Source organism: Erythrolamprus reginae, chromosome 2 (assembly GCF_031021105.1).
Source record: "Erythrolamprus reginae isolate rEryReg1 chromosome 2, rEryReg1.hap1, whole genome shotgun sequence".
Classification (NCBI taxonomy): domain Eukaryota; kingdom Metazoa; phylum Chordata; class Lepidosauria; order Squamata; family Dipsadidae; genus Erythrolamprus; species Erythrolamprus reginae.
Genome location: NC_091951.1, coordinates 274422820 through 274448349, shown reverse-complemented (window position 1 = coordinate 274448349; position 25530 = coordinate 274422820). Strand labels below are relative to the sequence as shown.

The 25530-nt window shown below is 41.3% G+C and overlaps 1 pseudogene; it reads right to left on the bottom strand.

The window, feature by feature from the left end:
- Nucleotides 1-16730: 16730 nt before the first annotated feature.
- The window catches only part of LOC139159585 (actin-related protein 3-like), a 144438-nt pseudogene continuing 135638 nt past the window's right edge, over nt 16731-25530 (bottom strand).

Sequence of the window (25530 nt, the reverse complement as noted above, 5' to 3'; positions counted from 1 at the left end):
TAAACTATTGACTGCTCTTTCACTTTCCCCCTATAAATATTATTAAAAGTTTTACAAAGGATATAAAACCAACACAAACTAATACAGAATAAAAGAAGCAAAGAAAGAAAGAAGTAGAAAATGTGTGAAAAGAGAAAAAAAAAGAAATAGAAAAGAGCTTCTGATATCCTTTGTAGCAATATAAGTACATAATTAATCTATGATTACAAAAAAAGCTCATCTTTCTATTAGACAAGGCTTTTTCTCTGCCTGATCATCAAAGCAACAAATTATAGGTGCAACGCTTTTTCTTCTTCTGAGTTTCTTTGAATACCATTCAAAATGAAGACAGTAGGATACAAAGTTTGGGCTAGCATTAAAATTCCATCTCCATAGCTCGCTATATAAGAATTGTTCAGCATGTATCTTCTAGGCCAGCAGTCCCCCATAGACTAGCAGTGGTGGTGGCAGTGGGAAGAGATGGCTTCACACATGCAACCTAAATCTCATGCATGCTCAAATGAAGTGTCATGCATTCACCCGCCACTTGCTCAGATAGCTTCCCAACAGACTGTGGACTGTTCATGACTCTGGGGTTGGAGACACCTGTTCTAAGCTCTATATTCTCCTAAATATGGAACATTAATCAATATTATTATAATCCCATCGAAATGATACAAGGAGATTAAGAAAGTACACTCCGGGGTTCCAGGTGTGGCTCTAGCTGCAAATTTAGGGCGGAGGCAGTGGAATGGCTATCTATGAATTTCTTTTGGCCTGTAGACAGTAATGGGCTGCTGGTACCATAAGGGGCCCGAGTGGGGGTAGTAAGTTTATGTACTATTTATTGAATACTTAATAGTTTTTTTTATTATTATCCTTCCTTCTCTAGTTCCTTAGTATGATCCTGAATTACTTTTAAAATGGGAAAAAATTAAATAGTATGTTTTTACCCATAAACGCTTTGATCATTTTAATCATTATCTAGAACTGAACTTTTATAGCAATTAAAGAAAATTGAGGTACTTGCCTAATCTGTTATCCTACTGAACTGTGTGGGTTCAGAACAAAACCTTAATATGTTATAAAAAATAATGCTGTCTGTTATTTGTCCTTTTTGTGGCTATTCAAATAATGTGTGACTTAATCAACTGAAAAAGAGTACAAGCACCTATTTGAAAACTTAGCTTGCTTGGTAAGCCACTCCCACCCAGTCACATGACTTGCAAACCACCCCCGGTCAAATGATTGTCAAGCCACTCCCACCTGGTCACATAGCCGGCAAGCCACTCCTACCCGATCACATGACCATCAAGCCGCACCCACACAATAAGCCATGCCCACAGAGTGGAAGTAAAAAAAAATTGCAGCCCTTCACTGCCTGTAGTGACTCTGCACCAGACATTGCCTGAGATTTTTGTGAGATTGGGCTATAGGAATCCATGGGGAGTGTGGTGAACTAAACTCTGGGCATTGTAGAACAATCCCTATCCATGGTCCTGAACTATGTGTCTAGATTGGCAATGAAGTTATTCTAGTTTGTGATTCTGGAGGATTTCCCTAGTCTTGTAGTTCATGACTGACATGGACTTGATTTCAACTTATTCACATTCAGACTTTGGATCTGGTGTTTTGTGCTTGTAGTATTAGTGCTGGGATCTGAAACTACTGAATGCTAATATCAGTTCAATACCATGGATGATTCTCTTTTTCTTGGCCTTAGAGTTCTCTGCAGCCACCCTCACTAAAAAGAGGTGGGGCCCATTAGAGCCCACTCCTGGTTATCTGCCTGAAAGTATTGGTCCTTCTCGCAATTGCAAGTAACGTGGTCATGTTCCAAGTCCCTTTCCTTCAACACTGTCTTCTTGTGGGTCTTCAGAAGCCTGGTATCTATTGCAGCCCCTGCTTTATGGAACACCCTCCATGCTGAGATCCAAAATGCCCCCACCTCTTTAAACTTCAGAAAACCACAGAAACACTGACTTTGTTCCCAAGTGTTGGAAATAGATATGACAACAGGATGGAATGAGAACTTAGTGAGTGGCATCAAGGAAGGGGGGAGGGATGTGGCACTAGATTTTTCTATTTTGGTTGAACTGGTTTTTGTGTGTTTTATTTATATTGTTTTTATTATGGTATTTCTTGTTGTATTTTTACATTGTAAGCTGGCCCATATTTAAAATCTGAGGGAAGGAGGAGCTATACAAATATTTTAAATGAATAAATTTAATTAATTGGGCTTTAAATTGGCTTGATTTTAGCCACTTTGGGAAATAAATAGAAATCTCATAATTGACTCCACTGCCACAATTGTGTATACCAAAACCTGACTAGTGTTTTCTCTCTGGCTGGCTAAGGAGAAAAAAACAAAAAAATGGCCTCTTTCCAGGTCCTATTTTCTATTTGTCTCATTGCATTTTTTTTTTACAGCAAAAAAATATGGCAACACAAGGTGGTCTGAAGCCCACTGGTACTTTTCAACTGGAGTAAGATAAGAGACCCATGGAACCAGAAGACAAGGTGATTTCTACCTATGGAAAATCAGTCTACCTCCAAGCCTCAAGTACTTAGCTCCCATCAGTCAAGCACAAATAACCAGGGGCCACTTTTATATAAGAATCTAGTAACTAATCAACTAACAGTCAAAACTAAATTAGTGCTAGATAGAGGTAAACAGGATTCACAAAGTGGCAAAACACAACACAACACAATGACTCCAAACTGATGATACATTTAACCCCAGCTTCCAACTCACCCAACTCTTCTTCTATATCTCTATGGGGATGTGAGGCAGTTGAATCAGAAAAAATGGAGCTCAGCTATTTATAATGAATGCTAATGTGGGAAACAATGTAGAAATGGTTCACATCCCATGCATTTTTACAAGATTTCAGAAATTTGTCATAGAACATTGAAATAATTGTAATAGAAGAAGCAGCAATTTCTGATTGGGATGACTTTTCTTTCTATGTGAAGAGAAAGGCATCCTAGAAACCTCTAGCAACTGACTTCAGAAAACTCTTTACAAAGTATTATTCCCAGTCCACCTTCATTGTTTGGTAATTAATCCAGTTTTGCTTAAAATGTTTTAAATCCTGAAAAATATATTAATTCAAAATAAGGCATTTCACCTCTTTTTCTACAATTGCAGATAATGAAGTATACAATTTAGCATTACTTGTTGCTGGAACTAATTTCCCAAGTTATTTTTTTACATGGTTTGTATTTTAAATTTCATTCTGAATTTTTGTTTCACAGAGAACCGCAAAAGGAAGATTTAATCAGATTAAATGCAAGGCCCAGCTGATTAATTACTAGGTTATTGCAGTAGCATTGGACTGATTTTAATTCTTAGTTCCACCACCCACCATCATCTGTCAGATTAAGCTCCATTAGAAAACCATTAATTTTAGTGATAACGTGGCTCCCTGCTCAGGTGAGGTATTAAAAAGAAGGAAGGAAGGAGATAACTCAATATTAACTTTTCATTTTTAGACACTCTAGAAACAAAGTTTAATAAAAGTTAATCACTCTCTGGACATTGCAGTCCAAAATTGCAATCCAAAAAAACAAAGCAGACGATTCATAAGCCCCGCTTAATAGCAGCATTTTATAAATTGATGCTTTCTATTTTTTTTAATCCAAGTAATAGTAAACTAGAATTTGCTATGTACTGTATTCACTGGAGCAATTAAACCAAGAAAAAGAAAAGGAGATAATTATAGTTTGCATCCTGAAAGCATCAGTACACTATGTTTGTCTTGCCTCAGCATGATAGTATCCAGGAACACTATGTTGGCTTGCAAGGTAATCTCTAGGGATCTAGAGATCCTAAATATCATAAATGTGCTTGAGTAAAACTGAGTTTTAGTAGTTGTGTTTGTGGCATGCTAGTGAAAATGTACTAAAAATTACTGATAATTTCATCCATTCATTACATGTTGCTTAGGTATGATTAAATATGATAACCTTCTGTATCTTACCATAAACTTTACAAAGAAGTCTTGACTGTTCAATGTCGTGATGATCAGTCATGGTGGACTCATCGGTGATACTCTTATAATAGAAAGATTCAAATGTAACAGAAATAAATACTAAAGAAAATTCATTACTGAATGAAATGAATGAAGACAAAAAGATAAGTGGTTATATAGTAACAGAAAATAGGAATATAATGGATTTGAATAAAGATGGTCTAATAGCAATAGCAATCTTAGACTTATGTACTGCTTCATGGTGCTTAAAATACTTTCTAACAGATTTACAAAATCATCATTTTGTCCCCAACAATGTGGTTCCTCTGTTTAGTGACCTCGGAAGGATAGAAGGTTGAATCTACTTTGAATTGGGATCAAACTGCTGGCAGTCAGCAGAGTTAGCCTGAAATACTGCATTGCCCCGGAAGTGGAGTAAAGGCGCTGAGACATATTGTGGATTAAATAAGGGTCATTTAATTAAATTAACATAAATTTAAATAACGTAACTTTAAATACGTAAATTTAAATATTTAAATTCAACATAACTAAGGACCTGCAGAGGCCAAAACTAACGGGGCGGAAATTCCTACCAGAAACTTCCTTGGCAACATTGGGCAAAAACTCCTTGCTGAAGCAGGTAAAGGTAGTCACCTTCACCTGGATCCAAGCCACGCCCCTTCGTCGTGTGGGAGGAGTTCACACTCCAATCCCTGTGGGAAATTGGATCCGGTGATTCCCATGGACATTCTCTCTCCAATCACCGATGTTGTTCCAACCTCTAGTTCCTGGAGAGAGGCGGTCCATCACCCTTTAAAGGATGCCCAAAGGAGCATGCGCAGTCGCAGTCATTGACTTACCACCACAATTGAGTTTGGCCTTATTTTCTTTGGGACCTCAAAATAAGCACCAGGTCTTATTTTCAGAGGATGTCTCACCCACTTACCTTAAGGCCACTGCAGCCAGGCCTCCTATGCTGCTGCTTGAGTTCTTCTGTGACCATTTGCATCATGCTGGTGTCTCCATTTGTGGCAGGAGGCCATGTGGCATGCCGCACTGGTACTGCTGCTCCTGGCAGGAGGCTGGATCACAGCAAGTGGCCAAAGAAGAAATCAGGCCACAGCATGGAAGGTCTTGTCGTAAGGTAAGTGAATGCAGGGCAAGTGAGTCAGTTCTACTCCTCCACCCTTAGCTTGATTTTGGAGTAGGTGGGGTCTTAACTAGGGCTTATATTACGAGTAATGGTCATATTAGGTGCACATGTAAAAAATCAAGCTAGGGCTTATTTTCAGAATAGGACTTATTTTGGGGGGAAACAAAGAAGTAGCATAGTTATTCCATAAACAAATCAGGGGGACATGGTATATGTGTAAGGTGATGACATTTATGCCTTTCTTGTTCCGATACAGCAAGAGAAAGGAAGTGAGGATCAATACAAAAGCTAAAGGGGATTTGTTTGTTGAATATATTTTAGAATAGCAGGTAGTCCTCAATGTACAATCATTTGTATAGTGACCATTTGAAGTTACAACAACAGGGGGGGGAGTGACTTATGGCTGTTTTTTCACTCTTACAACCAGCGATGGGCCATGAGCCAGAATGTTAAATTGTGCTCGCCACTGCGGCTCGTAAGTTCTTGTGGGGCCAGGGTGATTTTGCTGCTGCACCTGTGGAGGTAGTAAAATTGTGCATGGAGCTGCAGGTAAAACCTCACCAAAACACAGGCACACCTGCGGCTATGTGTGTGATTTTGCTACTTCCACAGGTGCAGCAGCAAAATCATTCTGGCCCTGCAAGAACTTACGATCCGTGATGGTGAGCACAATTTAGTGTTCTGGCTGATAGCCCACCGCTGCTTACAATCATTACAATATCCCCATGGTCACAAGATCAAAATACAGAGGCTTGGCAACAGGCATGACGGTTACAGTGTCCCAAGGTTGTGTGATCACTTTTGGATCACATGACCTTGGGACAGCAAAGTCAACGGGGAAGCCAGATTCACTCTACAACCATCTTACTAACTTAACAGCTGCAGTGCAGGAGTGAAATGCTCCCAATTCGCTCCCATCCCGGTTCATGCCTGATTGGTCGGTTCACGCCTGATTGGTCGGTTCACCTGGGCCTGTCATTTATAGGAGAGCCAGTTGTGAAGGGAGTGTGAGGCACCGCCCATCTACCTGGATGCCCCCATTTGGGTTCTTTTATCCTCTGCGCATGCACAGAAGGCTTTGTACATACACAGAGGGTGAAAGAACCCAAATGGTGACATCCAGGCAGGTGGGTGGAGCCTCAAGCTCTCCTACGACCAACAGGCAAGAGCAAACCGGAAGCATTTCACCCCTACCACAGTGATTCACTTAGCAATTAAGGCAAAAAAGATGGGAAAATGGGACAAAAAATTGTTTTGCTGAGCAACAGAAATTTGGGGTTCAGTTATGTTCATAAGTTGAGGGCTATCTTTTATGTTTAGAAAATTCAGATTGAAACGTACCACAGGTAGTGGTTGACTATATTACAACTACAATTGAGCCGAAAGCCTCCAGAGGGCTTTCAGGGGAGGATTGGAGATGGTGTTTTGCCCCTCCCCATGCTCCAAGAAAGCCTCTGTAGTCTGGCGAGGGTGAAAATTGGGCCTATGGGCCCACAAGAAGAATGTGAGAAAGAAAGTTTAACTACGTTGGTTCTCAACCTTTCTAATGCCGCAACCTCTTAATACAGTTCCTCATGTTGTGTTGACCTCCAACTATAAGTCTAGTGCCAATTCTCCCAACAGAGCTTTAAGCTGATTGGCAGGAAGGTCAGAGGAACACTCCCACTGTAAATGCCTGATTGGTCGGATTGTAAAAATACATCCCAAGGTGCCAGAATAGAACCTTCAGTTCCTAACACCATGGGAAACTTGTCTTTACCCATGGTCTTAGGTGACCCCTGTGAAACAGTTGTTTGACCCCCAAAGGGGTCCTGACCCCCAGGTTGTGAACCACTGGTTTAACACACCTTTTATTGGTTTGGAAAAGTCAACAAATGATAAAGTAAATAGGTTTCAATTAGGCAATGTTTTCTGAAAACAGCCAGGTAAAGGTTGACTGCTGAGTACGAAGAGTGGGAGGTGAATGAATAAATGAATAAATAATGAATGGGGATCAAAAGAATATTTAGTTAATAAATAAAGACCAGAATGTGTGATCAACTCTCAATATATCTCTAGATAAATGTGCAAGTATAAATGTATATTTGTGGTGATTATTTTGATGTGAGATGTGAATATGTGATGAATGAATATGAATTAATGACAAAAGTATGTGAGCAGCACAACAGACATATGCAGAGATGGTTTTTTCGTATAGAGAAAATGGGTGTCTTGTATACAATTATTTCACTTTACTATTTCTTACTCTTTTCTATGATTAGCATAACATTTACTTACACAGAAGAGAACAGAATGATTGATAAGTATGCATTTATACGGATTCTATCCAGCTAAGAGAGCCAGACAAGGAGAAGCTATAGTTATCTATAGATAGTCCTTGAGTTATGACTATTGGTACAGCAACTGTTCAAAGTAACAACTTTGTTGAATGGGTGGTACTCAGTGATGGGCTACCAAAATTTTTACTACCACACTGTGGGCATGGCTTATACATTTTGTTTCAACATCTTTCAGTGCAAATTGGGTGCTCTGGGGTGGAGCTCCAAATTTTGCTACCGGACCATTCCCGTAGGAGCCCATCACTCGTGGTACTTATCACTACTCCTCAGAGTTCTGGTCATCACAACAACCTTGTGTTCTTGAGATCACAATTACAACATTCCCTGCTGGTCTGCTACAAGCAAAATCATTGGGGAAACCAGCAGGAAGTCAGAAGTTGCAGCCCTCACTTAACAACCAGCATAATTCTCGCTCCCAATGGCAACTGAGACTGGGTAGTCCTTGACTTACAATCGCAATTGAGCCCAGAATTTATGTGACTAAGTGAGAAGTTTGTTAACTGAGTTTTGTCCCCCCATGACTTTTCTTGTCCCATTTGTTAAGTGAATCACTGCAGTTGTTCAATTAATTCTGCACGATCTGAAGTTTGGAAACTTCAGATCGTGCAGAATGCAGCTGCAAGAGCAATCATGGGCTTTCCCCAAAATGCCCATGTTTCACCAACACTCCGCAGTCTGCATTGGTTGCCGATCAGTTTCCCGTCACAATTCAAAGTGTTGGTCATCACCTATAAAGCCCTTCATGGCACTGGACCAGGGTATCTACAAGACCGCCTTCTGCCGCACGAATCCCAGCGACCGGTTAGGTCCCACAGAGTGGACTTTCTCCGGGTCCCGTCAACAAAACAATGTCATTTGGCAGGGCCCAGGGGAAGAGCCTTCTCTGTGTCGGCCCCGGCCCTCTGAAACCAACTCCCCCCAGAGATTAGAATTGCCCCCACCCTCCTCGCCTTTCATAAGCTCCTTAAAACCCACCTCTGCCATCAGGCATGGGGGAACTGAGATATTCTTTCCCCCTAGGCCTTTACAATTTATGCATGGTATGTTTGTTTGATTGTTTGTATGTATGTTTGGTTTTACAATAAGGGTTTTTTAGTTGTTTTAGTATTGGATTTACATGCTGTTTTTTATTACGAGTCTACGGAGAGGGGTGGCCTACAAATCCAATTAAATAAATAAATAAATAAATAAACAAACAAACAAACAAACAAACAAACAAATAAATAAATAAATAAATAAATAAATAAATAAATAAATATGGTAATTAAACAAATCTGGCTTTCCCGTTGATTTTGCTTAACCATAAAAGGTGCTTATGTAAACCTGGAACATTGCAATCATCATAAACACCAACCCATTGTCAACAAATGTGACCACGGGGATGCTGCAAAGGTTGTAAGTGTGAAAAATGGTCAGGTCGCTTTTTAAAATAATGGTCACTAAATGAACTTTTGTAAAGTCGAGGACTACATGTAAATTTTAATTGTGAAAGTCGCACAACTCTGTTCTTCCTTGCACTTGGCTACTCAACTTGATCTTATAAATGCCCATGCACATATTGGTAGAATAACCAGAGTGCCAATGAGAATGAGCTCTTCTGGAAGCCCTGGTAGTTCAGTGGTTAGAATGTAGTATTGCAGACTAACTTTGCCCACAGTCCAGAATTCGATCCTGACTAGCTCCAGATGGACTCAGCCTTCCATCCTTCCAACGTTGGTAAAGTTAGAGTCCAAATTGTTGGGGGCAATATGTTTACACTGTAAATCACCCAGAGAGTGCCATTGCTACTGTAACCAGCTTCTTTTATTCGTTTAAGAATTAAAATGGTGTTAAGCATCCCAGCCATCAAAGAAATTACTGATATAAAAGAAGAAATTCATGGAATGTGAAAAAGGCTGGGTTTTTCATCTTCTTGAAAATGATGCAAGAACGCTAAAGTGTCGTGCTGTTAAAGTTAATCCGTTACTCTTGATTATGAACCTTTTCTTACATCAATATGTTTTGTCTGTCTAGGTTATAAATTAAATTGACTTAATTAGCAAGGTTAATTCCCAAGGAAATGTATACAGGATTGCATAGAATTAGGTATTTTACTGCAGAGATGTGAACCTTTTGCATTAAAAAGGGGATGCTTTTATCTAATTCAATGAGTCAGTATTCTTTATATTTCAGAACGGCGTGCACAATTATCCATTAATTTTTATATCTAATGAAGGTAATATGTTTACAATTATTCCAAATGCCCATATGTTCAATATCAGCCAACATACTTTTTCTCAGAGGAGAAATAATGTCAGCGCTTGCTAGGCAGCTTAAGGTGCAGTTAGAGGCAGATAGGCATCAAAATACATATTGAGGTACAAATCTCTATTAATTCTACATTTCTATCTATACAACCTGCTCTGTATTTGAATCAGGGGTGGGTTCTTCCCAGTTCAGACCTGTTCGCTCGAACCAGTAGTGACCCTCTGGTGATGTCACAATGACATCACAGACTTGGTTTAGTCGGTGCCTGTTCATGGATCATATCTCTTTTTTTTTCATCTTTTAAATTTTTTTCATTTTTTTTTTCCTGAGCATGCCCAGAAGCAAGGTTTCTGGCACTGTGCATGGGGCTGCCATCTTGGTTTGGGGTTTTTTTCACCCCTGATTTTTTGGCACTGCGCATTCACGCACATGCAAAGTGTGTGTGCCCACAAGGTGCGCCCATGTAACACAGGTAAACCGGTAGTGAGGTAAGTTAGAATCCACCTATTTGAATGATTTAATGGTCCACAACTGCCAAAAGAAATCACAATATACAGTGATACCTTGTCTTATAAACTTAATTGGTTCCGGGACAAGGTTCTTAAGGTGAAAAGTTTGTAAGATGAAACAATGTTTCCCATAGGAATCAATGGAAAAGCAATTAATGCGTGCAAGCCCAAAATTCACCCCTTTTGCCAGCCGAAGCGCCCGTTTTTGCGCTGCTGGGATTCCCCTGAGGCTCCCCATGGGAAACCCCACCTCCTGACTTCCGTGTTTGTGTGATACTGCAGGGGAATCCCAGCATCGCAAAAATGAGTGCTTCGCTGGCAACGGAGGTGGGGTTTCCCAACGAAGGGAGCATCAGTGAAATCACAGCATCGCAAAAACACCAAAGTCCTCAAAACCCCATCTCCAGACCTCTGTATTTTTGCGATGCTGCAATTTCACTGAGACTTCCCTCGCTGGGAAACCTCATCTCCGGACTTCCATTGCCAGCAAAGCACCCATTTTTGCACTGCTGGGATTCCCCTGCAGCATTACAGAAACACAGAAGTCAGGAGGTGGTGTTTCCCATGGAGGGGAGCCTCAGGAGAACCCCAGCAGTGCAAAAACGGGTGCTTTGCTGGCAACGGAAGTTCGGAGGTGGGGCATCCCAGCAGCAGCAGTGGGTTTGTAAAGTGAAAATAGTTTGTAAGAAGAGGCAAAAAAATCTTAAACCCAGGGTTTGTATCTCGAAAAGTTTGTATGATGAGGCGTTTGTAAGATGAGGTATCACTGTATAGTGGTTATTAGAGCAAGACTCAAGCATGAGAGAAGAAAAAAACAGTAATTTAAAGCAAGTACAACATGTGTTTGTTCTGTACAAATGTCCTTTTCTATTCAAGTTGTATGAGCTTAAAATATGAAGACAGGTTAACAAAATAGAATGGAAGCAAAAGATATTTCACAGCCATTCGCAGTTGCAGTCCACTATTTCATATGCTGCTCAACTATACGGCAATGTGTAAACAGTGGATACATTTCCAATTTCTGCCATGTTTCCAAAGCGGTTTGAATTAATTACAGAAAATTTTAAAAAGTCATGATAGCAACTAAAACATTTTTTTTAATTATAGCATTTTTATTTGTCTCTGGATATCAATAGACAGAAAATTCCATTGTTGGGTGCTAACACCAAAAAATACTCTTCGTTGCTTCTCATTTTTTTCATTAGGAGAGCCTCTAAAATTGTGGCAGAGGGGGGAGTTTTGGCAACACAGAGATTTCTAGAGACAGTCCCAGATTAAAATACTGTGCAGTCCTGAATTGTAAGAGGGCAGAGTGACAGAGATCCAGGGTAGTCATAATCTTAGATCCTCTCAGAATAGATAGTAGATTTGAAGGTTGCAGCTTTAGTTTGGCAAGATTTTGTCCATTATATTTGGCAAGATTTTGTTCATTAAGCAAATAAAGGATTGAACTTGATGGATATTGCTATGTTGTCTCTGGGCTTGGACCAAACAATAATTACGCTAGCTTTATTAGCCAGCTGGTACCCATATAAAAGAACCAGTGATGGGATTCTACCTTGTTGGACTGGTTTAGAGGAACCGGTAGCTCCGACTTTCAGCCATGAACAAACTGCTTCACTCTGATTTTGAAGTGCCTCCCCTGCATTATACTCACCTATATTTTTGTTTCTGAAGCTGAGATGATTGGGTGGAGTGGATTGTGGTGCCTCAGCTGTTTTTCCTTGCTGGCAGCAATGTGGAAGGTGAGTACGTTAAGATATTCATGACTGGGAGAGCCAGAGGTAACATGGCCAGCCAATGAATAGGTATAACAACTCAGTCAGCCAATAGGAGTTAATTACTTCTGAGTCTGTGCAGAGAATCGAAACTAAATATTTAAGTTTAAAGCTGGGTTTGGCTCCAGTCTCCACTCTGCACTCTCTCCTCTCTGTAATACAATTAACTCTGCACTAGAAGCTGCTTGTGTTTTACTTTTAATTGTTGCTGTTAGTCGTTATTGTTTAGTTGTTTATATGTAAATAAAAAATTATTTTAAAAAATAATTGTTGCTACGTTGAAGAACTCTGCTAATGGTATTGTAAATATATGTTATTATGTGTAGAAAGAAGTTAATGAATCCAGCTGAATCAGTCATCTATGTGCACTTCTGGTTTTGATTTTACAACTAACTTTAATAGAGTGTTCTCTAAATTGTGCATGCACACTCAGTGCTGTTTGGCGCATGCACACTTAGCAAACCAATTGTTACACCGGTAGGATCCCACTCCTGAAAAGAACTGTGAAACATTTGGCTAGAGTGGTTTTTCTATGCTATTCCTAACTGGAGGCATTTCGATTGGTCTCAGATTCTTGTTTGAATGACAAGCTTAATTCATTCTCTACTTTAAAAAACTATGTAATACAAATATGTACAGTATCTAGTAGTTAATTTGGTAAATACATAAATGTTCTTGCTTTAAGGGAAAAAACACATTCTTTCTTACACTACCACAAGCCTTAAGGTTAAACAGTGAAACCTTCTTTCTTATGGTGTACTTTTGGTGGAAAAAGCTACTCTTCTCATTCATGTCGATATCACTAATATTCAGATCAGGGGTGGATTCCATTTAAATTTTGCTATCGGTGCGCATTTGTGCAAGCACACGTGTCCCATTGCACAATTTCACTTCCCCAGATGCTCAGAACCACATTACAAGCCAACACATAGTTGAGAACCTTATCAGCTGTGCTTTGGATGAAGAATAAAGGACAAAGGAGGGCGGGAGGGCTTCTTCTGACATGGAGACACCGGGGAAAAAATAATTGCAAATTACATCAGGCACTCTGGACCGCACCTGTAGGAGCCCACCATTGATTCAGATATGATTCAGATCATATGACTGTAGATCTGTAGGTCAGCAGTTCAAATCTCATCACTGACTCAGCCTTCCATCCTTCCGAGGTGGGTAAAATGAGGACCCAGATTGTGGGGGCAATATGCTGGCTCTGTTAAAAAGTGCTATTGCTAACATGTTGCCCTGAGTCTAAGGAGAAGGGAGGCATAAAAATTGAATGAATGAATGAATAAACAAACAAACAAACAAACATGTATGATGATATTGTATCGTGTACAATATCTATACCTTAATTAAGAAATGTTAAATACCTGGTATTTTGGTTTAGAAATTTAGACTGTAATCTCCATCATTCTTTTTCATTGCACCATTTTTCATCTAAATTCATTTTGTTGCAAGAATTGTCCCTATACTATTGGTAGAAGGGAGGAAATTGAAAATATTGATTGATACCAAGTAAGACTTTCTCCTATTTGAGGGATTAATGTTCAAAGTCTGAATCTACATTATTTGCATTGATATGTTATCAAAATCTTCATGAAACTGTATTATTTGATGATATTGCTCTCTACATGGGGCTACCTTTGAAAAGTGTTCGTAAACGACAAATTGTGCAAAATGCAGCTGCGCGAGCTATTATGGGCCTACCAAGATATGCCCATGTCTCTTCAGCACTCCACAGACTGCATTGGCTGCCAATTGGTTTCTGGACTCAATTCAAATTGTTGGTTATGACTATAACCAACCTACATGGCATAGGACCAGATAACCTGCAGGACCACCTTCTGTCGCACGAATCCCAGTGCCCGGTCAGGTCCCACAAAGTTGGCCTTCTCCAATGTCATTTGGTGGGTCCTAGGGGAAGAGCCTTCTCTGTGGGGGGGGCGGCCCTCTGGAATCAACTCACCCCAGATATTCACACTGCCCCCACCCTCCTTGCCTTTTGTAAGAACTTGAAAATGCATCTATGTCAGCAGGCTTGGGGTCACTAGACCCCAGCCTCTGCCCAGTAAATGTTTTGAATTTGACAGTATGTATGTGATTGTTTGTTTTTAAATGACTAGTTTTAAGATAATTTTAAAGTAATTAATTGGCTTAAAAATGTTTTATATTGTATCTTTTTATTGAAATGTTGTGAGCCACCTCATAGATCGATAGATCGATAGATAGGTAGATAGATAGATAGATAGATAGATAGATAGATAGATAGATAGATAGATAGATAGATAGATAGATAGATAAACAAACAAACAAACATTTGATATTTTTGATTGCCATAATTGTGGTGTAATAATAGAAGCAGTTACACTGAAAGAATGGAGTATCTTGCAAATTTTCAAATTTTCCTTATTTTGTCTCTACCATCACCTATAAAGTTTGTCAGCACCTGAAAACTTTGGCATGATCTTACAAACTGAGCACAGATGTTTTCAACCTTCAGAGATATAGCTATTAAAATGTGCTACTAAAGGGTCTATTATGGTGCTTTTAAATTTCTTGCACTTAGCTGGCTGATTACTATTATTTAGTTATTTTATTTTAGTGTTGTTCTTTTGTTTAAATTATTCATCCATAAGATGCCTCTGAATTATAATTACATATATGTTTTACAGACATTAAACATTATAATTGTTTGTGTGTAACTGTGAATTATATATACAATGCTGAAGAAATAATCAAATGGCTATCAGAAATAATGTACAGCAGTAGTGTTCCCCAAATTCATTTTTTTAACTCACATTCCAATTTTCCTTCTGTGGCTGTCCAGACCTATTTAAATAATCATTTATTTTCAGGAGATGAAAAGCACTGATTAGGACAATTTTCCCCTTCAAAGTAAACATATTACTGGAAGCAATAACTCCTTGTAAACACAACTTAACAACTCACAGCATGAGACAACAAATACAGATTTGCTTCTACTAAAGTCAGTGACAAAATGTCCATAACTTTGAGGCCATACATCAGTAACAAGGCAAGTGCAATTTGTAGAGTTCTTGAATTTAACCAGCCATTAAAATGAAAACTGAAATCCTGACAGACAGACAGATCTCTAGATGAAGTCCAAGTACATCTGTTATCTATCTGTCTGTCTGTCTGTCTGTCTGTCTGTCTGTCTGTCTGTCTGTCTGTCTGTCTGTCTGTCTATCTATCTATCAAATCCAATGCACATATCACACACAAGGTTGGTAGGTAGTTAGATAGGTGATAGATAGATAGATAGATAGATAGATAGATAGATAGATAGATAGATAGATGAGATAGATAGATAGATAGATAGATAGATAGATAGATAGATAGATAGATGGAGATGGAGATGGAGATGGAGATGGAGATGGAGATGGAGATGGAGATGGAGATGGAGATGGAGATGGAGATGGAGATGATAGGGATAGGGATAGGGATAGGGATAGGGATAGGGATAGGGATAGAGATAGAGAGATAGAGATAGAGATAGAGATAGAGATAGAGATAGAGATAGAGATAGAGATAGAGATAGAGATAGAGATAGAGATAGAGATAGAGATAGAGATAGAGATAGAGATAGAGATAGAGATAGAGATAGAGATAGAGATAGAGATAGAGATAGAGATAGAGATAGAGAGATATTGTACATCAGGGATGTCAAATTCAAGGCCCGGATGCTGGTGTGCTTAGATCTGGCCTGTGGAGCCGCCCTGGAAACAGCAAAGGACTGGTTCATAGTGCCTCTGCCAGCAAAAACAGACCTCTCCTGAGCTCCAGAGAGATCCAGGAGGCCATCCCAGCCAAAAACAGTGATCAGGAGCCCATTTTCACTGGCAAAGTGCTCAGGCCACCACAGGCACCCCTGACATGAATGACATTAAACTGGCCATGTCCACACTGAGTATGCCCACCCCTCCCCAAGCTCAAACACAACTCTGACGCAGCCCTCAATGAAATAGAGTTTGACACGCCTGCTGTGGATGATAGATATATAGATATAGTTGATAGATGTAAAGATATAGATAAGAGAGAGAGATGATATAGGTGATGGAGATGGAGATGGAGATGATAGAGATAGAGATAGAGATAGATAGAGATAGATAGAGATAGAGATAGAGATAGAGATAGAGATAGATAGAGATAGATAGAGATAGAGATAGATAGATAGAGATAGAGATAGAGATAGAGGTATATAGATATATACATAGACAATAATGGGCTGCCAAATTTTTTACTGCCACACTGTGGGTGTGGCTTATTTTGGGGGTGTGGCTTGATGGCCACGTGATTGGGTATGAGTGGCTTGCCAGCCATGTGAACAAGTGTGAGTGGCTTGAACAATCATCAGTATTCAAGTGAACTATTAAGTCCTCGACTTACAACCTCACCAGTGTTGGTCTCTGGGGTGACAATTTGCTTCGTATTTCTCCTGCTCCCCTTCCTGGGTCACCCCCTGTCTCAGGCTGGATAGCTCGGCAAACGGGTGCAGATCAGGTGCTGAGAATAGAGGGGGGAGGAAATGCCCCCCCCTGTGGGTGCTGGTCTCCCTGCCGCTTTCTGAGGAAGAGGAGGAGAATGGGGGCGGGGGAATTTAAAAATATTGGAAAGCCGAGGGAGAGTTACATGATTATTATTGCCGCACAATACATTTTCATCTCAGCTGCGGGCAGAGTGAGGGTTTTGCAAGGGAAAAAAGACCACAGCCCAGACTGCTTTGGTGTGGCTCAGGTCAGCTCTGCTTTTATTTCCTGCTGCTGTTGCTGCTGCTTCTGCACATTCATCACTTTTTCTTCTTTCCTCCTTCCTAGCCTCAGGACGGGGCCACGTGATGGTGGAGGGGAGCCAGGCAGGAGAGAGGGAAGCTCGTCCAAGGCTAGGAAGGAGGAAAGAGGAAGAAAGTGAGGAGCACAGAGGCAGCAGGAGGAGAAAAAAAGGAGAGGCCACCCGAGACTGGTAATCCCGGAAGTAAGTGCTACCAGTCAGCTGGAGCTGGGCATGTAGCTTCATTTCTGCCGGTGGAACTGTGTTCCACCCTGTCCTGCATGCTACCCACCTCTGGACATATAGACATAGATGTAGACGTAGACATAGACGTAGACATAGACATAGACATTATTGGCAACCTTCAGTCTTGAAAGACTATGGTATCGTTCTCCTAGAACAGCATCTAGTGTGGCTAAAAAGGCCAATCCGAGAGTGGCAATTCCTTCCACACTGAGCCCAGAACCATTATTTCCCCTGCCTGGCCCCCAGGTATCGCTGGTTCTGGGACTGCCTCTTTGCCTCAGCCTGCTGAACAAGTGTCTCCTCAAAATGGAGAAGGACATGCTACATCTTTAGCTCCCAAGCTGAATGATCAGAGGTCAAGGTTTCCAAGCTGTTAATGTCCATTCTCAAGGCCTTTCAATCCCTTTTACAGATATCCTTATATCACAGCTGTGGTCTTCTTCTGGGACGCTTTCCCTGCACTAATTCACCATGCAGGAGTTCTTTCAGAATCCACCCATCATCCATTCTCACAGTCATGCCCAATCCAGCGAAGACGTCACTGTTTCAGTAGTGTATATATGCTAGAAATTCCAGCATGTTTCAAGACTGTGCTATTTGGAACTTTGTCATTCCAGGTGATGCCAAGGATACTTCAAAGACAGCACGTATGGAAGGTATTCAACCTTCTCTGTTGCTGTGTGTAAAGGGTCCAATATTTGCTGCAATACAAGAGTGTGCTCATTGACACAGGCTTTATAAACCTGGATCTTTGTATGTTCTGTCGACTTCTTATTAAGCCATACTCTCTTTCTGAGTCTAGAGAATGTGGTGGCTGCTTTACCAATAGCTTTATTCAGCTCCGTATCTAGAGAGAGTGTGTCAAACTAGCAATGGCTGAGCCAAGGTACTCAAAGTCATGGACGACCTCCAATTCTTGTGAAAAGATTGTAATAGGGAGGTGAGTCCACATCCTGACTCATGACTTGCATTTTTTTCAGGCTGATTGTTAATCCAAAATCTTGGCATGCCTTGATTAGATTAGAGATAGAGAGACAGATACACAGAGAGAGAGGGGGGGGGAGAGGGAGAGGGAGAGGGAGGGAAGGAGAGATAAAATTAACAATAGCAAGTCTTCAGATGGTACTGTTAATCTGGGTTTATTGCTTTTGAAAGGTTGTGCGACAGAGTTGTTTATTCAACTACGCAAATCTGTTCCTTGTGTCTTTTAACAAGGAGGACATTGTAAAGCAGACGTCAACAGCTCTGTCCCTCTTTGGAGCCATTTCCCACTAACTACAAATCAGAGAAAAGGCTGTGTTCATAAACAGTTCAGCCTCAGACTGTTTTTCCAACTGCACTTTCCAAAAAATTAACTCAGTTGTAGCCCTGTGTGAATAATAGTTTTGCCAAATTGTTCAGGAAAGACTTATTGTGAATAATTGTTTTCTTACTGTGCAGAACATTGATGCAAATTTTATGTAACAGTAGAACTCCCTGAGAAATGATGGGTTTGGAAATGCTGTGTAATTTTATTTTCTAAGGCTTATGCCCATAATGATCATGACAGCTCGAACAACTACAGGGAATAAATGAAAAGGATAAAGAGCAGCTGAAAAGAGAGAAGGGGGGGAGACAAAAAGGGGAAAAATCTAGTGTGGTGTGCGGTTTTTTTATTAATCCTTTGGAGAAAAATAGGTTATGTTTAATCTTTTTAAAAAAGAATGAATAAGAATAAAAAACAAAAGGGAGCATCATTTTCATCCGTCTTCCAGCATTTTTTCAGACACAATGACATTCCGATATGAGGAATTTAATTTTGAGGGTGAAAGTTTGTTCTCCGAGCTTGTGGGTTGATTTCTGAACATTTCATTACCAAGTTAGGTAACATCTTCAGCAGAGTTTAGGGTGTTGGAATATTCATGAGCTTGGAAGAGTCATGTGGTAACTCAGTCAGCCAATGTGGGTTAAGTGCTACTGAGCATGTGCGAAGAGCTAAACTTGGAGCTGGGTGTGGTCTCCAGTTTCAGTTCAGTTATGTCTGTGTAAAGTCTTCACTGTGCTATGATGTCTGTAAGAAGTATACTTTCAACTTCCTGTAAAGAAGAATGTATGGTACTGTAAATATTTTGTTATAATTATAAATAAGTTATTTGAATCAGCTAAATGCAGTTGACTGTGAGAGCTTCTGATTTATTTTCTTCCACGGAGAAATAAAATTCTCTGACATAGGGGATGCCAGTGTTCTTCTGTTTATAAGGGCTTCAGGTGTGGGTATGTCAAGTGATGGTCTTGTGATGGGTCATCTGTGAGTCACCAGTGCGTCTTGTGATGGGTCTATATAGAGTGCTGGTGAGACCACATTTGGAATACAGTACTGTGTTCAGTTCTGGAGACCTCACCTACAAAAAGATATTGACAAAATTGAACGGGTCCAAAGACGGGCTACAAGAATGGTGGAAGGTCTTAAGCATAAAACGTATCAGGAAAGACTTAATGAACTCAATCTGTATAGTCTGGAGGACAGAAGGAAAAGGGGGGACATGATCGAAACATTTAAATATGTTAACGGGTTAAATAAGGTCCAGGAGAGAAGTGTTTTTAATAGGAAAGAGAACACAAGAACAAGGGGACACAATCTGAAGTTAGTTGGGGGAAAGACCAAAAGCAACATGAGAAAATATTATTTACTGAAAGAGTAGTAGATCCTTGGAATAAACTTTCAGCAGACATGGTTGGTAAATCCACAGTAACTGAATTTAAACATGCCTGGGATAAACATATATCCATCCTAAGATGAAATACAGAAAATAGTATAAGGGCAGACTAGATGGATCATGAGGTCTTTTTCTGCCATCAATCTTCTATGTTTTTATGTTTCTATGTCTTGTGATAAGGAGATTACATCAGGTCAGGGTCATTGGAAGGACTGTTTCTGGTTGGCTGTGCACTTGATTTAGACCAGCGGTCCCCAAACTATGGCCCGCGGGCCGGATGCGGCCCACTGAGGCTATTTACCCGGCCCGCAGCAGCGTGCAAGATTTTACCATATAATATACTAAGTTCCCGAATCTCCCCTCCACTCTGCTGCTGAGCGTCTGGCGGCGGCAAGGAAGAGGAAAGCCAGGGGGCGGGCAGGAAAGCACCCTATGGCAGAGCAGCAACAGTTCCTCTCCCTAAAGGCGAGAAAGATATTGGCCAATTGCTTTCCTCCCTGCCCCCTGGCTTTCCGGCTCCTCTCCAGACACTCAGCTGCAGACGGTCTTGGTCCCGCCTGCTTTTTTTTTTTTTTTTGCATCGGTGAAGTTTGCGCGCGTTTGGGCACTTTTGGTGTTGGGGGGGCCTGCTGCGGAGAGGGAGAGAGAGAGAGAGAAAGAGGGAGACATAGAAAGGGAGTGAGAGAGAAAAATAAAGCAAGAAAAAGAGGGAGAGAGAGAGCGGGAGAGTGCTGCTTTTTTGCTTCTTCGCTGCCCCGCAGGGAGCCTGGAAGCCCTGCAAGAGTGTCTGGAGGGGGCAGTAAACAATTTATCAGGACCCCCGCGCACTAACTTGTTAACGGCCACACCATCCCGGCCAGGCAACGGGGAGGCCCTCCCGATGCTTGCCCGCCGCCCAGGCCCCGCGCTTGGAGGCGGGGGCGACGGGCCTAGCCCGGCTTACTTGGCCCCGGCGCGGCCGAAGCACGGGGCGGAGTAGGCGGCGGCTGCTGCTTCAGGCCCGCCCCCGAGCTGAGCTTCCTTTGGCTTCCTTCGAGGCAAAGCTGCAAAGCTCACCTGCCGCCTCGAAGGAAGCCAAAGGAAGCTCAGCTCAACGAGGACCGGCTGTTGGTCGGCTTCCTTCGAGGCGGCAGGTGAGCTTTGCAGCTTTGCCTCGAAGGAAGCTCAGCTCAGGGGCGGGCCTGAAGCAGCCGCTGCCGCCGCCTACTCCGCCCTGCGCTTCGGCTGCACCGGGAGCTCTGGTGGGCGCGGGGCAGCAGGGCAAGCCACGAAGGTGGCGCAGCGTGGGTCAAGCGGGAGGGCACAGCAGTAGTCGTAAGGCAGCGGTGGAGCGGTTGGCTGCAAGGCACCGGCGGCGGCTGCTTGATGTGTTGCAGGACGCCGTACATTGCTGGCGCTGCGCTGGGCATGGGGCTGGCACCTCCGTCCTGGGCCAGCCAACAGGCCAGCGCCAGCAATGTACTGCGACCCGACGTCGGTGCCACTGTCTTGGGAGCTTCTGCTTGCAGCCGACTGCACCGCGGCGTGTTGCAGGGCAGAAAAAGAAAGAAGAGAGGAAGGAAGAGAGAAGAAAAGGAGAGAGAGAAAGAAAACAAGAGAGAGAAGGAGAGAAAACAAGTGAGGGGGGAGGGAATGTGAGAGAGAAAAATGAGAAAATGATGGAGGGAAAGAACGAGGGAGAGGGAAAAAAACAAATGAGAAAGAAGGGGAAAAGGGGAGAGGGAAGAGAGAAGTGGGAAGGAGGGAGGGAGGGAAAGAAGGAGAAATGGCAGGAAAAGGAAGGAAGGAAAGGAGGGAGGAAGGAAGGAAGGAAGGAAGGAAGAAGAAATGGAGGGAACAAAGAAGGAAGGAAGAATGAAATGAATGGAGGGGGCGGAGGAAGGAAGGACTTTTTTTGGGCGGGGGTGTAAATTTTTTTAAATTTTTCTCAACATACATTCAACCAATACAATGTACCATCTAATTTTCCCTGAATAAAATGCGGTGTTTTGTCAGTAACTAATATCAATCATCAAAAAAGTTGCAAAAGTTTTTTTTCTAATGTTGTCATCCAGGTACATACTTTTCTTTTAATTAAATTCCCTCCTTAATGTTCCTTCAAAAAGTACAACACCAATTATATTTCCAACTTATTAATCATTATGCCAAAGTGCTTCCTTCTTTATATATTTTTCTATAAATATTTTATACATTTTTCTATAAACCAAGAAAACCTTGTTTAGCCAATCAGATGTTAACAAAAGAAAATTAAAAACAAAACATAAACATGTATGAATTTCAGACTTCTTCCCCCCCCTCTAAATAGTACATTCCCATTTTGTTTTTTAATGTTAAAACAAGGTATGCGCAGTGTGCATAGGGATTTGTTCATAGTTTTTTTTATAGTCCGGCCCTCCAACAGTCTGAGGGACAGTGAACTGGCCCCCTGTGTAAAAAGTTTGGGGACCCCTGATTTAGACACTGAGGGTTTTCAGGCATCCTCTGCCGCCGTGTGTTTTTCCTGGCCGAAGAATGCCGAAAGCACCTGTGGCTGCCTTGCTTGGAGCTTGAAGGCAGCGCTTGGAGCTCCATTCCCCCCACCCTGAGAGAAGAGCGCTGGTCCAAAATGGAGAGAAAAGCCCTTTTGGAGCCCAGGATGGAACAGAGGGTGCGCTGGGTGGGGGTGGGGAGACAGGGCTCCCAGACAAAGAATCAGTCATGCAGGAGGCTTGGAAACTAGCGTAGACGCCACTTGTCTTCTCCCTGACACTGAAATGAAGGACAGAAGGAGGCTGGTATGCACAGCCAGCAGCAGGATGGCCACAGCAGTTGGCGAAGGGCTCTCCAAACAAATCTGGCTCAGCCAGAGAGAGGCAGCCCTCAACCAGCCCCTACCATAACCACTCCCCGAGCTGCTTTTTCACCTACTGGGAAGGCTCCTTGGGCAATGCCTGCTGGTCTCCCGCAGGGAGGGAAGCAGCCAAGGGCTGCTGGGCAGCCTTGGAGACAGCTGCAGAAGCAAAGGAAGGCTGCCACTGCCGCTGCCGCTGCCGACCGCTGCCCAACTCCCACCCACACACAGCATTCGATGTATAAGATGCACCCAGTTTTTGAGGCACTTTTTAAAAGTAAAAGGTGTGTCTTATACACCGAAAAATATGGTAGGTATTGGAGTTCCTCACATCTGGTGACCAATGGAGAGGGGCAGCAGATAGATAGATAGATAGATAGATAGATAGATAGATAGATAGATAGATAGATAGATAGATAGATAGATGATAGATAGATAGATAGATAGATAGATAGATAGATAGATAGATAGATGTCCACGAAGAGGAGAAGCATATAAGTCAAATAAATAAATAACAAACAAACAAATAAATAACAAACAAACAAACAAACAAATAAATAAATAAGCAAGCTACAAGATAATTAGGGCCAGCAACTGCAGGACTACTAGAAGAAAAAATGTTTACAAACATGCAAAGATTGAAAACAAAGAAATAATGATCCATTATTGCATCTTAAGCCCAACAAGAATAGAGTATCTTGGAAAAATACAACAGTTCTGGAAAGGACAACATCCAGTTGATTTATAATTCAGAGTACAATGTTCACAGGAAGCAGAGTTGGAAGGACTGCAAATGTCTTCTCAAGCAAAGAAATCGAATTTTTGCCAGAAGGAGTTCAAGCTGTAGAAGTGATCCGGGGGGTGAGCAGTAGAGGAAAGCTCCGAGTCCTCGGAGAGGGGTGGCATACAAATCTAATAAATTATTATTATTATTATTATTATTATTATTATTATTATTATTATTATAGGTACTAAATCAAGCACCATCAGCAAAATGGCCATCAGTCAATTGCAAAAAATGGAAAAAATATGGTAGGTATTGGAGTTCCTCACATCTGGTGACCAATAGAGAGGGGCAGCATATGATACCTTTAATACCATTGGATAAGAAGATCTGTCTATCCCAGGTCTTTGAGAAAATTCAGTAGGTGGATAAAAATGCCAAATCCTGTGGAAACATCCAATCCAAATCCTCCATAGTGTGGGAGGAAGCGAACTGGCAGCGAGGAAAATTAAAACACACAGCAGGTTATACGTCATTGTTCATATGCATATAAGCATGAAAGGGATGTGTGATGTGTGTACTTGTGTCGGTGTAGATATATCTGAAAGAAATGATAGGATCAAAATGTGCAACTTCATATATACCTTAACAGCAACTGAGTTTTCAGTGATTGATCACAAAAACAAAAACAAATTCTCAAGAGTCATGATGAATACTGCAGTGAAGATGTATAAGATGGGATGCTTTATATGAAAACAAAGTCTCTTGTCAGGAATCTTTAAGGGGAAAAAATGAAAATAAAATCCCGAATATAATAATGCCTTTATATAAATCTGACAGAGGAGACTTTCATCTTGAAAAACCTAAGCAGCTTCAGACCCAAGGAGTACTAAATAGTACTAGGTAGAAGACAGTATGAGATCCGAGGGATATAGAGCATAGCAATGGAAGGGATCTCAGAAGTCTTGTAGTCCAGCCCTTTGTTCAAGGCTGGAGAGTTCTCGAGTTATGACCACAATTAAGCCAAAATTTCTGTTGCTAAGCGAGACAGTGGTTAAGCAAGTTTTGTCCCACTTTCCAACCTTTCTTGCCACAATTGTTAAATTAGTAACATGTTATTAAGTGGATCTGGTTTCCCCATTGACTTTGCTTGTCAGAAAGTTGCAAAAGGTAATCACAAAACTCTGGAACACTGCAACCGTCATAAATACATGTCAGTTGTCAAGCATTTTAATTTTGATCACGTGACCACGGAGGTGAAAAATGACCATAAGTCACTTTTTTCAGTGCCGTTGTAACTTTGAATGATCCCTAAATGTATTGTTGTAAATTGAGAACCACTTATACCATCTGGGTCAAATGGGGTTGTCTAATCCATTCTTGAAAACCTCCAGTGATGGAGCACCCACAATGCTGGGAGGTAAGGCTGGAGTGAATTATAGAATACAGAACTGTATAGTTGAAAGGGATGGCGTGGATCAATGAAGTCCAACTTGAGCTGAATCCAGAAAAATCGTCCTCAGAAAGTGGCTACCTAACTTATCCAGTGTTCTGACCCAACCTTAGCCAGTAACGATAAGCTTACTCACAAGTAAAAGAAATTGAACTCAATGGCTAATATTTTATACAAATATAATTGGTACATTTCTAGTTACCACATCTCTAAAATTATTGTCATGGATCAAAACCTCATGATTCTTGACAAATGTATCTTTTCTTTTATGTACACTGAGAGCATATGCACCAATGACAAATTCCTTGTTTGTCTAAGTATCCTTGTTTGTCCAATAAAGAATTCTGTTCTGTTCTGTTCCGTTCCGTTACATTCCATTCTAGCTTCCTTCTGAAACACTGAACTTGTTAACTTAGAAAAAGAGCATATGATTTTTTAAAAATGCATTTAAAACATGCATTTGGCACCCGCTGCGTTTATAAAAATTGTACAAAAAATATCTAACCCTTTGAAGAGAAGCTAAGGCTGATGTTTCTTCTAGTATGTATAACTTGGTTTAAAATTAAATACCAAGGAAACTAAAATTGAAGACTCTGTTCTCCATGTTTGATAATTATTCAGCTCTGTGCAAGGCAGAACAGAAGAATTCAGGACTAGAAAATCTTTTTTGTGTGTCAGGAAGATTCTTATTGTGTTTGGTATGTGAACTGGCAGGGCACTCAGGCTGTCCTGCAGAGGTGGGTTCAGGCCAGCTCTATAGAACCGGTAGCAATATGGCAGCCTGGGTCACTAGAACCAGCAGTGACCCAGGCTG